The sequence below is a fragment of the Macaca nemestrina genome, unplaced genomic scaffold (genome assembly GCF_043159975.1).
Source record: "Macaca nemestrina isolate mMacNem1 unplaced genomic scaffold, mMacNem.hap1 Scaffold_92, whole genome shotgun sequence".
Lineage (NCBI taxonomy): Eukaryota > Metazoa > Chordata > Mammalia > Primates > Cercopithecidae > Macaca > Macaca nemestrina.
The window spans coordinates 132,760-148,940 of NW_027257883.1; positions in this window are offsets into that span (position 1 = coordinate 132,760).

The window sequence follows — 16,181 nt, forward strand, 5'->3', positions numbered from 1 at the left end:
GAAGAGGCCAAGGACCTCTGGAGGGTTTGTCTGGAGGGTTTGCCATGAAGCAGGACTTGGGCAGTGCTGGTCTGCCTAGGGAGGCGTCTGCCATGATGTAGGTTAGTTGAAGTAGTTGACGGGTGGTGGCTTGAGGTCGGTGGTCCCCGAGGAAGCCCCTACCAAGGCCGGTTTCCGTGGGATGGAAAACTGCCGTTCAGTGGCTGTAATCTTGGCTTCACGGGTCTGACATACAATCCTGCCCTCGGATACTTGGATCCCAGCCAGGTCAGATGGCCCTGAAAGGACATTCGGACTGTGATGGCTGCACCCATTCTCAGCATCTGTAGGGTCTCCTATGTATGTGTGTGTTTCCATTTTCTTTCAGCACAATTTCTCCCAGTGAAGTCGTGAGAAATAGAAGGAAAGGTGGAATGAAGATGTGATTGAGGAAAGTGTGGTGTGGTCTTCGACCTTATTTTGCCTTGGTTGGTGCTCAAGAACTCCACCTGACCTCAGAGCTGAGCGTTTCTGCCAGGAAGTCCTGCCTTTTATCCTACCTCGAGGCCTGTTGAGACACTCCAAGAAGCTTCGTTAACAAATTGCCTTTTCCTTTTACAGCAGTTGGATATATTTGCAGCAAAACAAAGGAATAACCCCCCAATATGGTGATGAAATGCATTTAAGTATAGATAGCATTCAGTCTTGAAGGGCCTGGGATTTTAATCATCTTTGGGTCATGTAACAAGTGGTGTTGGTGATTAAAATCTCCTGACAGCTTTGTTCTGCCACGTTCCTCAGTTTTGAATGATGATCTTCCTGGTGTTGTACCTTGGGAGGGGCGTTTGTGTCAGTAGAGAGCAGAGTGGTGGTTCCCAGAGGCTGCGAAAGGACAGAGGTGAGGCCCCTGAAGGACACTGGTCTTCCTGGTTTAGGGGTTTGGGGCTCAGCCACCTTCCTGTGTCCGTGTAAATTATACCCAGGATCATTTTCACTCGCGCCACTTTAGTTGAGTATTGGAGCTTCAGGATATGTGTGCCCACGTCACCTGGGCCGTGATCCTGGAGTTGGGTGAGACTGATTCCCGGGTTTATAGAATTACTCTGGGATTATTGAAAACAGAAGCACTTGAGGCATTCATAATGCTATTTCCTGAACGTAATTTATGTTCAGTTCTTCAGAAACATTTATCTGAGGAAGCATCTATAATTTTTGTTTTCTGCCACTCAGTGCTAGAAAGAATTGTGCAACACTCAAGTGAGTGGCGTTATTCCTCTCCCTCCACCATGCAAGCAAGATTAAAGGTACCTCTGGCTCCCCTCAATCTTCTCATCTGCAGGGTGCCTGGCATGGCAGTGTGCTGCCTTCCGTCTTCTTTTTGGGGAGAATTAGTTGTGTTTGTGTGTACTGCTCAGCTCAGCCTCGTGCAGTTGTGTGGCTGAGGAGCTTGGATGCTAGGTGACCCTCCCAGGCCTGCCTCCCACCTCCCTAGGCCTTGTTCTAAACTGACAGATAAACAGTGTGTTTTGGAAGAGGACAGCAGCAGGGCAGGAGAGAGTTTGTTCAGACTTTCTCCTTGCACTGACGTTTGAGCCTTCATCCAGCCTGGGCACTTTTACAGAGCTGCGTTTGTGTGTTGCAAACCATTCCCTCCCAGTAACCGTGCTTTCAGAGGTTTGGAAATGTGACTTAACTCATCTTCAATTTAAAGCATACTATTAAATTTTAGTGTTGAAACTGATGTATTTTATGGCCTTTATTTGATTTCTCTTGATTTTTTTTCCCATATGAGACAGGGCATCTTAAGGGACACAGCCTGGTGTTGGCCGCCTTTCCTAAGGATGGAAGTGAATTCTGAAAGCCCTTTATGTAGGCAGCGAAGGCCTCTTTTATTTTGGCCTAGTCAGGTATAAAATTCTTTTTCTCTTTGGTTTTTTTGAGACAGGCAAAAAAACCTTTTTGTTGCCCAGGCAGTGGTGTGAGCACAGCTTACTACAGCCTCAACCTCCCAGGCTCAAGTGATCTTCCTGCCTCAGTCTCCTGAGTAGCCAGGACCCACAGGCACATGTTCCATGTGTCCCCATGCCTGACTTAGTTTTGTATTTTTTGTAGAGATGGAGTTTTGCAATGTTGCCCAGGCTGGACTTGAACTCCTGGACTTAAGCAGTCCAGCTGTCTCAGCCACCCAAAGTACTGAGATCACAGGCATGAGCCACCGTGCCTGGCCAAGTGTGTTTCTAATTTCAAAATTAAGAGGACACCCATCCAGTTAATTACATCTCTATTGGAACATGCTGCTTATAGTGCATTAGGAAAAATCATCCAGAACTTGGAAAAGGAGCTGGACAGACACAGCCCTTCGAGGTTGTCCGATGAACCCCTGGGGTCTTTAACTATCTGGAGGGATGTACCATGTCAGACTCACTGTTGACCGGCTGAAGCCTAGGATTCATGAGGTTATGTGTCAGCTTGTAGTACTTTCTCTGGCAGAGATGCGAGTGACTTCTGCTCAGTGAGAGGCTCATCTCAGGGACTTCATGGCCTGAGGGACGGCAGCCTGTTTGAGCTGATCGAGCAATCTCGCACTACCCTTATTTTCTGAAACGCCTATGAGTGACTTCTCACACGGTCTTTGAAGCGGCTTCATGCCCGCGCTCCTTGGTAATGATCGAATGCTTTTTTTGACCCCTCATCCCTTTCTTTGGGGTGTTCCAGTCTCAGTTCTCATGATGTGTTCTGCTTCTGCAGGGATTTCTGAAGCTGCTGAGTGTAGAAAGCACTGAGGAGGCTGTGCTCCCACCCCTGTGAGCCTTCCAGGCGTCATCCTCTCCCCTTGGTGAGGCAGCGTCCATGACACACCGAGGAGGCTGTGCTCCTGTCCCCCGTGAGCTTTCCAGGCATCCTTGTCTCCCCTCCAGGAGGACAGGAGGAACCTTTCAAACCCTTCTTAAACTTGTTTTCATGTCTTTGTTTTAACAGTTTTCTTTGCATCATCTCCCTTATCCAGAAGTGAGGGTGAACGCTGAGTTATTCACGGGAGTCAAGAAACCACACGCAGCCCAAAGTGACGTTTGTTTCCCTGAAATGATTTGTGTGTGTTCACCTTAAAATGCAACTCAGTAAAACAGGTGTGTTTTGAGGAATGACTTTAAATTACCTAGGTAAAAATGTGACAGTTAAATTTCATCATCTGTGTGGGTGTCCACAACCCCCTTCTGTGATTGCATGTGAGTTTGTGACTTGTGGTTATTTTTGAAGAAAGAAAATCTGTTGCTGAGGACTTCAGATGGTGTGCTGGGATTGTGTAGGGTGGACATCGGGGGCTTCAGTGTGTGGCTTCCTTGAAGAGGTTCAAATTAAGGCTGAGAGTCCCTACTCCAAAATGCTCCAAAACCTGAAACATTCTGAGCTTCCTCATGACACTCGAAGGAAATGCTCTTTAGAGCACTTTGGATTTCAGGCTGGGGATGGTCAACTGGAAAGTGAAATATTGCAAGACCCTTCTGGCCCCAGGAGCTTGGATAAGGACATGGAGGGGGCCTGTGCCGGGTGTCCCTGGAGTGTGAGGCAGCCTGGGCTCTCTGAACTGGTTTTTTGTAGGAGCCACAGAAGGGAAAAGAGGGTCAAAGTGGCCACGCCTGGCTCCTGAGAAGGCTGGACCAGAAGGAGGTGGATGCGGAGGACAGCAGTTGAGTCCCCAGCGTCCGGGACTCCTGTCCCTGGTGGAGTTGAGAGCCTCCTCTAGTTGTGGCCTCTCCGCTGTCAGCAGCCACTGAGGCCTGAAGGGAGAGGGGGCTGATGAGAGGAGGAAGGATAGGCCAGCTTCTGGAGAGGGCCAGCATCGGCCTGTGCTAGCCTCGTTTGTTACTCCTGCGTCCAGTGTGCACGGCCGTGCCTCGTGGTGTAGCGGTTCCCGGGATGCACAGCGCTCTTGTCTGCAGTAACGTCTTTGTCTCCGACCCTTGGAGGCAAGTTACCTTTATCCCCAGTGAAAAGAGGTAGAAAATCTTACAGAAATGCATTTGCTCTAATGTCTGTTTTCCGATAAGACATGGTCGCTTAGGCTAAATCTTTGTGAGGTCAAGACAGGAGGATCACTTGAGGCCAAGGGGTTGAAGACCAGCCTGGACATCATAGCAAGACCCCATCTGTATAACAGAAGTTAGCTGAGTGTGGTGGTGCGTGCCTGTGGTCCCTGGTACTCTGGAGGCTGAGGTGGGAAGATCACTTAAGGCTACAGTGAGCTGCTATTGCTCCACTGTACTCCAATCTTGGCGACAGAGCCAAGACCCTGTCTCAGAAAGAAAAGTTAAAAAAAATCCAGAAATGTCATTTTCTTTTAAAATCATCCCAAAAGAAAAATCGTTTTTTTCTAAGAATGTAAAGGGTAACTGATACGATTCTTTCCTTGCATTGTTTCTCCTTTTCGAATATCTACAGTAGTCCGTCCACATCGTCTCTCATCTCATTACAAAGCAGCAGGTGTCTTTGAGGTTAGTGGTGTTTCTCTGTGTCGCACCTTGGAGAACAGCCAGCATGAAACCTCTTACCACGATCGTGCACATCGTTTGTAGTCCCAATTAAAATCCTCTCCAGAGACGCCTGTGCTGCTTATTATAGCAGAACTTTGGTTGTGCTGAAATGTGCATTCAGCTAATGGTTTTAAGTTCATATCTGAGATGATGCTGTATAATTCCTGAAGCGTATGGGATCAGTAATGATTGAAGATAATTCTGGCTGATGTCATTTGGAGGATATTTTTCACTTCAAGTTAAAACTTCCTTCGCGATAGTCATTTTGGGATTCATTTAACTATGTGCTTTATTTCATAGCTCAAATTTTCATTAGTCATTTCATACCATAGGATTTTGAAAGCAGATTTGGCAAAACCTTTCTAACAAAATGTTTGCTTATGATGTCCCAAGGAACAGCACTCAGAATTGCTGGTAACTGTGGTACATTTTAAGGCTGATGATAGAAGTCACTTGAATGGTAAGGGCTGCTTTGTGAGGCAGATGGGGTTTGAATCCCGACCCTCCTGATATGCAAGCCCTGACCGTGGCCTTCTCTCCTCTCCCCTGGGAGATGGGAAGGTGCCAGCATCCACCTCACAGGCCGTCCTGAGAACCTGGGACTAAGGGCTTGTGTTCCTCTTGCAGGTGGCACAGACGTGGGGGCTTGACGATACACACACTGCAGGCTGCCAGTGTCAGGGTAATCCAGTTTTAGTCATAAAGGTGGGATTTGCTTTGCTCCCCTGCAGACCAGGTGCGGTGCTGCTGTTGTAGCAGGTGTGTGGATCCTCTTGGGTGGTCCTCAGGTGAACAAGGAGTCACCGATTCGGATTCCCAGTGTTAGATGTGAGGGGACCATGGACCTCATGTGTTCAGAGGGGAGGAGTAAAAAGCTTCCCTTGTATTTCCAGAACTGTCTATCCCAGGAATGCCAAACCACTGGCTTTCACCTGACGCTGTCGTAGGTGACACTGTCTGGAAATGAGGACTCATGTTCCGCATACTTGAGCCAGTACCCGTCTCCCTCCAGGGCCGTGGCCCAGCCCTCCTCATTTCGCTGGGTTGCCAGCCTGGGGATCTGTGAGCCCAGTGACGTCTCCGGTCTCGGCCCCCGCTCCCCGTGGGGACAGGAGGTGGCTTCAGGAGGCTGGTGATGAGTGCCTGAATGAAGCCGACTTGTGACTGCAGTTCTGTCTAAGGGCCTCCCCGGGTGTTAGATGTCAGTAAATGACACCTGTGTGTGGATCTCATGTGATGAGAGAAACAGTGGGGGAAACCAAAGCTTGTGGAGTCTACAGGTTCTGAACTTGGAGGTGTGTGCACCTGTGTACTTGGTGAGGGGTGTGACGTCCGGAATGAGTGTGCACGTGTGTCACGTTTGTGCATGTGTGGTTGAGTGTATTTAGCAGGTGTGGGTGGAGTGAGCATGTTCATGTGTGTCGTATGTATTTGAGGGTGTGTGTGGAGTGTGTACACGAATCATATTTGGTGAGTGTATTTGAGGGTGTGTATGGAGTACATACATGCGTTTGCGTGTATACTATTGGGTGAAGCGGTGGCATGTGTGGAGTAAGCATGCACACGTGTATGCTGTGTGTGGGGTTTCTAAGTGGTCCTCCCCTGAGCCTGCTCCTGGGCCCTGCTGTCCTGGCAGCTTTACAGTTTGGTGCGTCTTTGATTCTGGAAGATTCTGGAACCAAATTCTGAAGCTGTGATCACAAACTTGCAGCCCTGGAGGACGCTGGCCTGTGGAGCCGGCACGAGGGTCTCTGTGCTGGCCTCTCCCTGGGCTCTGTCCACAGAAGAGCATGTCCGATGATTGAGCTGTGCGGGTCTGTGGCTCCCCAGCCTCGAGTCAGCCCTCGGTTCTGTCCCACCTCTGTTTTTCTTGCTGAGGGGCTCCGGGAAGTGGTGCCTGGGATGGCGTTTTCACCCTGGGGTTGCTTCGCCAGCTGCCCAGGTGCTGGCTGCCTGAGCCCTGCTGCCGTCCTGGGTGGACAGGGCTGTCGCGGGGACATCCCTGAGCACCCGCGGGAAGGCAGGTTTAGGAAGTGCCAGAGGTGAGTGGCTTCCTCCCACACTTGATTTTCTGGAAAGTTCTGGGTCTCATATTTTTCCCTAAGGGAAGTTAGAAACTGAGTTTCTCTTGAGGGGAACGTCTTTGCAAAGTCTGCTGTTTGAATGTTCCCCAGGTGTGGAATACTCGGGGCCATATGTGTTTGGGAACATCCGTGTCCTGAGCGAATTCAGTAAGGAATGGAGAGAGGCCTCCTACCAGCTTGGCCTCTGTTTCCAGCTTGTTGAGGGTTGACGGCTGCTGGTATCCCAGGGAGAGTTAAACACTGGGCGGTGTGGGATGGGAATGTTTGCTCTGACAAGGACAGTGGGAAAGCATCTAAACAAACGTCGCTGTTCTCCGGGCTCCTCGGGGTCGAGCTTGTTTTGTGGTGTTGAGGGAAAGCTACCCTTGTTCCTGTTCCTCACCATTTGAAAGGTGTCCAGGACACGTTTCTCTGGAGAGGTGATGTGCGTGAGTGGGGGTCAGGTCGCAGGCTCCGAGGTTATTTGGGACCTGTCAACTGATTTCCTGAACACGCAAGTGCTTGGTAAAGATGTTCCTGATTAGCTAAAACATTTCAAGAGGACGTGATAGCTGGTGGTTGTTTAAAGACTATCACAATTTTCCTGTTACTTTTTAAATGCCTGTTGAATAAGGGAGGATTCACGTATTTTTCTTTTCCTGTCTGCATACTTGATATTGTGTTTTTTGTTTTTCATGTGGGTGTGCAGTTAACAGGATTTAGAAGCAGTCTCAGCCCTGGGGAGACTTCATGGCCGCCTCAGTCAGTGCTGAAGGGAGGCAGGGATTTGGGGGCTACCTCCTCCACAGGAAGGACACCAAGGGCCAGAGGTCAGCAATCTCAGTGAGGTCACAAAGACGGGCACACCCAGCACCCTGGCCCATGTGCCTCTCCTTCACCTTTGTCTCTGCTCAAAGCTGCTCTCCTGGGTCATCACTGGTGATCTCTAGGTGCGTGCTTGCTTCTTGCAGAAGTGGTGTCTGGCTGTGGTCAGTGTGGGCCCTCAGGACTTCCCTGTTTTTGGCTCACATCAATATTGGGCAGTGGTGTATGTTTGCTTTGGAGTGGTAGATCCGGTGGATTTTGGCTTTGACAACTCATTTTAATACCTGTTCTCCTAGGTGCTGGGACCCTCTCCTAAGCCGCCTGTTCTCCTAGGTGCTGGGACCCTCTCCTAAGCCGCCTGTTCTCCTAGGTGCTGGAGCCCTATCATAAGCCGCATGTTCTCCTAGGTGTTGTGACCCTATCATTAGCTGTGTGTTCTGCTAGGCGCTGGGACCCTATCGTAAACTGCTTGTGAGAGATCTCGGAGGTGCTCCTTATGAGGATCCGCTGCCTGACCTGAGGTGGAACAGTTGCAATTCAAAACCACCCCCCAGAAAAACTGTCTTCCATGAAACCCATCCCTGGTGCCAAAAAGGCTGGGGGACAGCTGGCCTAACGCGGGCTAAGATGTCAGTAGATTTTTGGACTCGGGCCTCAGTTGAAGAGGATTAGATTTTGAAAGGTGGGGTTTGAAGGCTTCTAAAGGGCAGGTTTTCATCTCCAGTGGGGCCTGGCCAGAACTGGGTAGAACTGACCCAGAAGCTGACAACTAGTCAGGCTGGCTCACTGCCTGTGTCCTGTGTGTGCAGCCTTGCTGTTCATTCAATTGTCTGGTGGTGGTGTGGATTCCATCCACAGCCTCAGAGTAGTGGAACCCATTACTTCAAGGCTGACCTTATTTAACTTTATCAAAAAGACATGAAAATCATTTAGTATAAATCTTCCAGATACCTGTATCCTTTCTTTTCCCAGAGGCTTTTAAGTATTGCAACTTAAAAATCTTCAAAAATATCTTTTTTTTTTTTTTTTTTTTTTTTTTTTTTTTTTTTTTTTTTTTTTTTTTGAGACGGAGTCTCGCTCTGTCGCCCAGGCTGGAGTGCAGTGGCGCGATCTCGGCTCACTGCAAGCTCCGCCTCCCGGGTTCCCGCCATTCTCCTGCCTCAGCCTCCCGAGTAGCTGGGACTACAGGCGCCCACAACCGCGCCCGGCTAATTTTTTGTATTTTTAGTAGAGACGGGGTTTCACCGTGGTCTCGATCTCCTGACCTTGTGATCCGCCCGCCTCGGCCTCCCAAAGTGCAGGGATTACAGGCGTGAGCCACCGCGCCCGGCCCAAAAATATCTTTAAAGGAAAACCTCTAAATATATTTTTGATGAGCACCCTTGAGAGCTTTAATATGTGAAGTAAATTCCCTTGACTTTTGTATTCCTAGAAACTCGTTCATGTTTGCAGATGACTTTGTATTTTGTCAACAGTGGCCACTGGTTGGTGACCATCACACCTGCCGTGTATCATTTAGAAAGTTGGATGTGGATGTATTCACTTTTCAGACACACAAACACATGGGCTGTTTGTTTTTGGTTTTGATTTTTTTGGTTTTTTTTCTCCCCCCAGCTGAATTCAAGAAAGGGAAACAAGCAGACAGTGTAAGTACCAGAAAGCGTCTAAGTGGCTGGGTGGGGGGATCCTCCTATGGTGTTGGATTGTGTTCTGCCAGATATCGCTCCTCGAAAAGCTGACCCTGAAACGGCTGGCATTGTCCTCACCCTGGGACATTCGTCTGTCTCACCAGAAAATGAAGAATCTGCCAGAGTACTGTGAGTCAAATTCAGTCAGAAATCGATTAAATAAGAGGCTTTGTCTCAAAGGCCAAAATATGAGGACACATTTTTAATTTTTAAGGAGTGCTTCATTGTGAGTCAGTTCTGACGTGTACTGCATTAGGAAACCTCTGAACTTCCACGGTCAGGCCCAGAACTCTGAGGGAAAAGTGGTTGTGCCCTTCCCACTGTTTTTGTCACTAGCTGTATTGATTTCCTTAAAACCCTTTTTATATGAGTTCTATTATAGTTTGAAAAAAATTCACTTAGGTAGAACTGGAAGCGTTTGCGCCGTGTTAATACTCATGACCCGTTCTGGGTCTCGGTATATGTGTACTGTATAAATGTACATGTGTGTATGTGGTGTACACATACTACGTGTATTTCCACTGTGCATGTATTTACAATGTATAGGTATGTACACTACATTTGTGTCCTACACACGTGCATGCTGTAGGCATGCATGTACATGTGTATATGTGTGTATGGGGATTATATGCACACTAGTTGGACACCTATCTGTTCTACATGTGTACATACATGCATGTATTTAATGCCACATACATACCTGTGTACGTGCACCATGTGGGTATGTGCACATTATTTCTGCAGATGTATATATACATATGTGCACACAAGCATGCATGTACACTATGCACACTGAATAAACTTCTGGATATGTACACAATAATACGTATACATGCTGCATATGTATGTACACTATTGCATATGTGTATACGTTTTATATGTTAGTGTACTGATGTACATTGTATACATGTGCATATGTGTACACTGCGCATGTGTATGCATGCTGTAGTGCACTTACGTACATTGGATAAGAATGTTATATGCATGTGTATACATATAGCAAATAGCATACCTGTGTACATACGGATGTGCTTGTGTATGCCATATGCATGTACATACAGGTTATAGTATACCTGTGTACACTGTATGCATATAGACGTGTGTACATGCTCTGCATGTACATACATGTTAGCATACCTATGTACATTTGCTATATGGATGTGTGTATGCTCTATGCTTGTACACACGTAGTGAACTTGTTTGTACACTATATATATTTGGATGTGTGTACACTCTATGCATGTACCCTACATGGATCTGGATGTGTGTGCACTCTGTACGCACGTAGTGCACTTATGTACACTCTACGTATTCGGATGTGTGTACACTCTATGCAGGTACACGTGTTACAGTGTGCCATATATGTACACTATGTGGATGTAAATGTGTGTGTGCTCTGTGGCACCAGGAATAGGGCTCCCGCAGGGATCCAAGAACGCACCATCTCGCTGGCACCGGAGCGTGTAGGATGAAAACAGTTGTTTGTTACAACCTAGTTGAAATTTGGCAGGTTACTCTACCCTTTGCAACGATTTAGGAACAGTCACTTCATTGATGTGTGTGTTCCTGAAATCATAAACAGCTCTGTGAGGTGTGTCTCATCCCCAGACGAGAGAGGGAACCGAAACAACAATGACTCGGTCACTTAAGTGAGGTAGAACTAACAGAGCAGCTGTCTAGCTTTCTGTATTATAACTTTGTCAGCAGCTCAATGAGAAATCGGCACTCATCAGGAAATGTGTCCACTTTCTACTGTTCTTTATTCGTGGCGTATTAACTGCCTCGTGTTATTCCTCACGATGTAGCAAAATCCCTCCTAGAGTTGTGAATATAAACAGTCCATGACAAATGTAGTATCTTCTTTGTAACATTGAAAACGATATGTAAGTTCATCTTCAGATATTGTTTGGAAGGATGAGAAGGAAGATGTTTAGGAGGGAAAATAAGGACTTTGTGCAAAATATTTCCAAATTTGGAATTTGAGAATACTAAATCTCACATCTAAGATCATAGGTAGTTTTTTTTTGGGGGGGGGGGGGGTTAAAATTAGTACTTGGTGTTCCATGCCTTTGGGAATTTCAGTCCTGATGGAGGATTGCAAGAATAATCTGATTTTTCAGAACAGAAGGGCAGTCTGTCTCAAAGGTAAATTCCAGGTTCTACCATAGAGAAATAGAAATTGCTGTCAACTTTCTGTAAGGTTCTTCAGTTCTTTCCTCTTCTGTGGTTAAAAAACCATCTCTGGGTTTAGTCTCAGCCAAGTTCCTCTTATGAGGTTGCCTAACTTTTCACACAGCTGTTCAGAGTCTTCATCATTCGTAGTTAACTTGTTAAAAGCAAAACCTTGTACTAGTTAGATCTGGGCTCCTTGAAGGCAGGGGTTTGTTTTATATTTTTAATAAGCAGCAGGGTGATGGCAGGGCTAGGGCCCTTCATCCCATCATGCGTTCCTCTGAGCTTTCAGAGCTCTCACTGCATGCTGAGTGGTGTTGGCTGTTTAGGGTTTAAATAGGAAGACGAGGCTCTGCGACTTGGGACGCTCTTACCACCTTCATAGAGAGCTTGGTGACACTTTAGCATGACAGTTTGTGCCCCTGCTGTGTATACTTTGTTATGGCCTCACAGAAAGGGTATTGATTTAAACGTGACTAATTTCTTCATGTTTACTTTTGCCTTTATTCCTAGTTACAGTCCTGATAATTTTTCTTCCTTTAAAATCTTGCTAATGGCTAGTGAATTAGTGATAAACTATATTTACGTGTTCTCTAAATCTAGCGATTTAATTGGAGGTCATTCTTCTTGTACCATGTGTCAGTGCTATGTCAGGATGGCTCAGTTTTACATTGTCAAAGGATTAACTAGAACAGGATGCAGCCTTACTGGAAATTGCTCGTTTGTGAAATACAGGCACTTTATTTTTTGTTATACTCGAGGTGTGTTCAAATGTAAACATTTTGAGCCGTGTTAGAAGGATATACAAGATTGTAATGAAGAAAGCAGCAACTTGATCAAGTACTAGCTAATGAATTTTATGTTTTAAGTATATGGACTGTGGACCTTGGCAATCAGTTCTCATCTTGACCTTTTATTGTTTTATTAGAATCTTGCTCTGTCACCCAGGCTGGAAGGGTGGAGCCCAGGAGTACGATCTCCATTCACTGCAACCTCTACATCACAGGTTCAAGCGATTCTTATGCCTCAGCCTCCCTAGTAGCTGGGGTTACAGGGTGTGTGCCACCATGTCTGGATAAATTATTGTTAGTAGAGATGGGATTTTGCCATGTTGGCCAGGCTGGTCTGCAACTCCTGACCTCAAGTGATCCACCCACCTCAGCTTCCCAAAGTGCTGGGATTACAGGTCTGAGCCACCATCCCTGGCCTGACCTTCTGTTCTAATATTGGTTATTCAGTCTCGATGATAGCACCTGGTTGTATTAACTTGGGGTAGAAAGCACAATTGCAATGAATCTGGTTGTGTATATACGTGCTGACTTAGCGTTCATGGCAGCACTGTGAGGTGGGCATTGTTCCTGAAGGAAGGCCGATGGGCAAGTCGGGGCTTAGATACGGGACTTGTGGGCAATCACTGCTGTCCCATGGCTGAGATCAGGCCTGTCTGTCGCCTGTACCCTGAACTCTGAACACACAAACGAGCAACTGTCAAGAGTCGGTGCTCGAGTGTGATGTGGCCTGTGGTGTTTGCCTCGCAGCGCTGCTTTGGCTCGGGGTAACAGGGCAACAGCTCCCTCCCTCGTGCGGCTGCCTGGGAGTCCCAGGAGAACCCACTGATACCGTTTATAAATGCCGGACATCGAGCGTTCTCCTTGGTACCAGCACATCTGGAATTGGACAGCTCGGTTAGATTCTCGGCCAGCAAACCTGTACAAGAGTGTGTGAACTCTGCGTTTGCTTCGCCCGGACAAAGGTGAATTCGTGGTCACTACTGGATGGCAACAGGTGTGGCCTCAGGAGCAGCACGGAGACAGGCACCCGGGTGCAGGAAGAACATCTGCAAGAGGGGGTGGGGAAGGTGACAGACGCACGTGCGAGTTTAGCTGTTACCGTGGGTGGGGGGTGGTTGGGTAAGACCAGATTTTCTCATTGTTGCCCCTTTCTGAAAAGGACCCTGAATTGACTTCTCTGTGGCTCCTCGCGCCTCCTTGTCAGGTTGGAGGAGACTGCTCCCCTGGCTCAGGCCCTGCTTGCGGCATCACGGAAGCTGCTGTTGCTTGCCCTGCCCTCCCTGTGACGTCCTCTGTGCTGTTGTCCGGGAACAGTTCTGCCGAGCAAGCTTGGACTCTGCTCCCTTCTGCTCTTGGATTTCGTGTCTGGAAGGCTTGTGTTCTTTCCTGATTTTTGATGATGCTGAGCTATGTTTTTGCAAGGATCATGCGTGCTTATAGCAGGGAGAATCCCCTTTGCAATTTTAACATCTTGACGCTTTCAAGCAGAGCTTGCTATCGAAGTTGACAGCCTCCTGTGTTTTTGTTTTGGCAGAAACTGAATTTCAGTCCTAGGACAGCTTCAGCACACTTGATCCTAGCTCTTCTCTCTCACTGCTCCCCTCGTGTGTGGCAGAAATCATATGCCCTGAAGTTTACCAGTCCCTTCATTTGAAAATCAGTTAGTGTATGTGATCCTCATGAGAATTTTACTTTTTATAAAAGCAATCACAAAGACTGGGTTTTGCGAAACCAGCGTTTTATGTGTATATTAATTGCACTCACAATAAGCTTTGTCTTCTAAATATTTCATGTTTCAGATTAGCCCTGGAATCATGCCCTGGAGTAGTTTTGCTTTTCCGCTTTTATTTTTCGCTAAGGTAAAGTTGAGAACATTGTGATATTAGATGTAGTGAGTCCTTTTAGTTTCTTCTATGTCTGTTTTCCTTTAAGCCAGAACCAGCAGACTGATACCAGTTTGTGAGCACCTGGCATCTCCCAGGCCTTTCCTGGGTCTTCCCTCCGCTGTCTTGTGGACAGAACAGTCATTGGTGGAAGATGAACTTGAGAATCTGTGTGTGGAATTAAGTAAATGTCATAGCTCTCTTCTGTGACAGACTGAATGACATTAAGCCCAGTAAATTGTAACAGCAGACTTTGCACATACAAAGCATTGAACACCAGGAAGGTAACCAGGCTGCGATGTTTCTGGTCCTGCACAAGACCTCCGGTATCACAGCGAATTTAACATACTGGCAGCATTGAGCGTTTAAAAATGTTGTGTACGTACCATGTCCGTGATTTTCGAGGGCCTGGATAAACACCTCTGTGGTTATCGCAATCTTTATCAATGGGAGCTTAAGGTTAGTACTGGGGCAGACTGTGTTTTAAAGAATTAAGGTGTCTCGAGTATGTTTCAGTTTTCCCATGAAGAAGAAACATGTCAGCTGTTCTTTCCTGGACTGTGGCTATCACAGTGCCCCACCACGGTCGGTCACATGTTTACTTCCCCTCCATTTAACCGGGCTGGGCTTGGGCCAGAGTACTTCGGTTGTCAAATGTCATATGAGGCTGAGGAACTGTCTTCTGCTTCATCATTAGCTTATGGAAACACTGTTTTCCAAAGCATACTCTCCTTTATCATTTGTGTTTATATAAAATAATGGAATGGTTATTTTAACTGTGCAGTTTCCTATGTTTGGTTATTTAATTGCAGAAAGATAATGGTTTTATTTTGCTAAAATCTGTGCTAGGAATTGTGCAAAATCTTTGTGAAATGCCCAGTTTACTAGCTTAAGTTATAGATCTTTGTATAGAAAAGAAAAAGCCTATTGCTACAAGGAGCATTGTCTTTATCGATGCAAAAAGCTTTAAACTTATTGGCCGTGTAGTAGGTAAAAATGTATCAGAATGTGACGAAAATTGAGAAAAGCATTGAAGTTTTAAAATCTGCTCTGCAGTTTTCTTCAACTCCCTTGCAAGATACTTAATTTGAATAAAAGACAGAATAAAGTGTTCCCACTGAGGAAAGTGGCAGGAGGACTGTTTAGAATGTGTTCTGAATCTGAGCAGTCCTGCCACACTCGTCTGTGATGTGGTGGTGTCCATGGTATCACTTTTACAGAACTTTAAGAATGCCTCTGTGAATAAAATACATTTTATTCTTAGTATTTCTGTTTTGAGTTTTGAGGTGTGTAAAACATGTTAATGGTTTCTTTCCCTTACAGAATTTGCTTGTTCTTTTTTTTTTTTTTTTTTAAATGCCTACAAGACTCTGAAGCACATTAATCGCTTAAAAAGGAAAGAAAAAAAAAAGGGCCAGGCGTGATGGCTCACGCCTGTAATCCCAGCGCTTTGGGAGGCCGAGGCGGGCGGATTGCTTGAGGCTCGGAACTCGAGACCCAGGGAACCAGCCTGGGCAACCTGGTGAAATCCCATCTCTACGGAAAACACACAAATTAGCTGGGCATGATGGCTGCACACCTGTAGTCCCGGCTACTCCAGAGGCTGAAGAGAATCGCTTGAGCCTGGGAGGTGGACCTTGCAGTGAGTGGAGATCACGCCCCTGCTGTCAAGCCTTGACAGAGTTGGGACCCTGTCTGAAAAACAGCAACGTTCATAACGTATGGGTGAACTGCCCGGCTGCTCTGTCTAGAGTAGAATAAATCTAATTATGTTTTTGCCTTTTATTAGCATTGAAATTTTCTTAATTATCCCTTTGTTTTCAGTACATTGTAGCAATATATTGCTGCTTAGAGTCTGGAACAAGTAGGCTTCTCTGGATCAGGTTCTTACTGGATGGCTAAAACTTAGAATGATTTTTCCCTTCCTTGGATGTGACTTATAGAACTTTGCCTTTTGAGGTGATGTGTTGCATTTGATAGCGGACACAGGAATGCCCGAAGAATTCACTTACAGGGCTAAAATATACGTGTTTTGTAGTGTTTCCCTCCTAGAATGAAAACGGTACCTCTCATTTGTGGGTCGATGATGCTATTTGCTGAAAACTTTTAAAATTTTATTTATTTTATTTTATTTTTTTCAGACGGAGTCTTGCTCTGTCGCCGAGGCTGGAGTGCAGTGGTGTGATCTTAGCTCTCTGCAAACTCCGCCTCCTGGCTTCACGCCATTCTCCTGCCTCAGCCTCCCGAG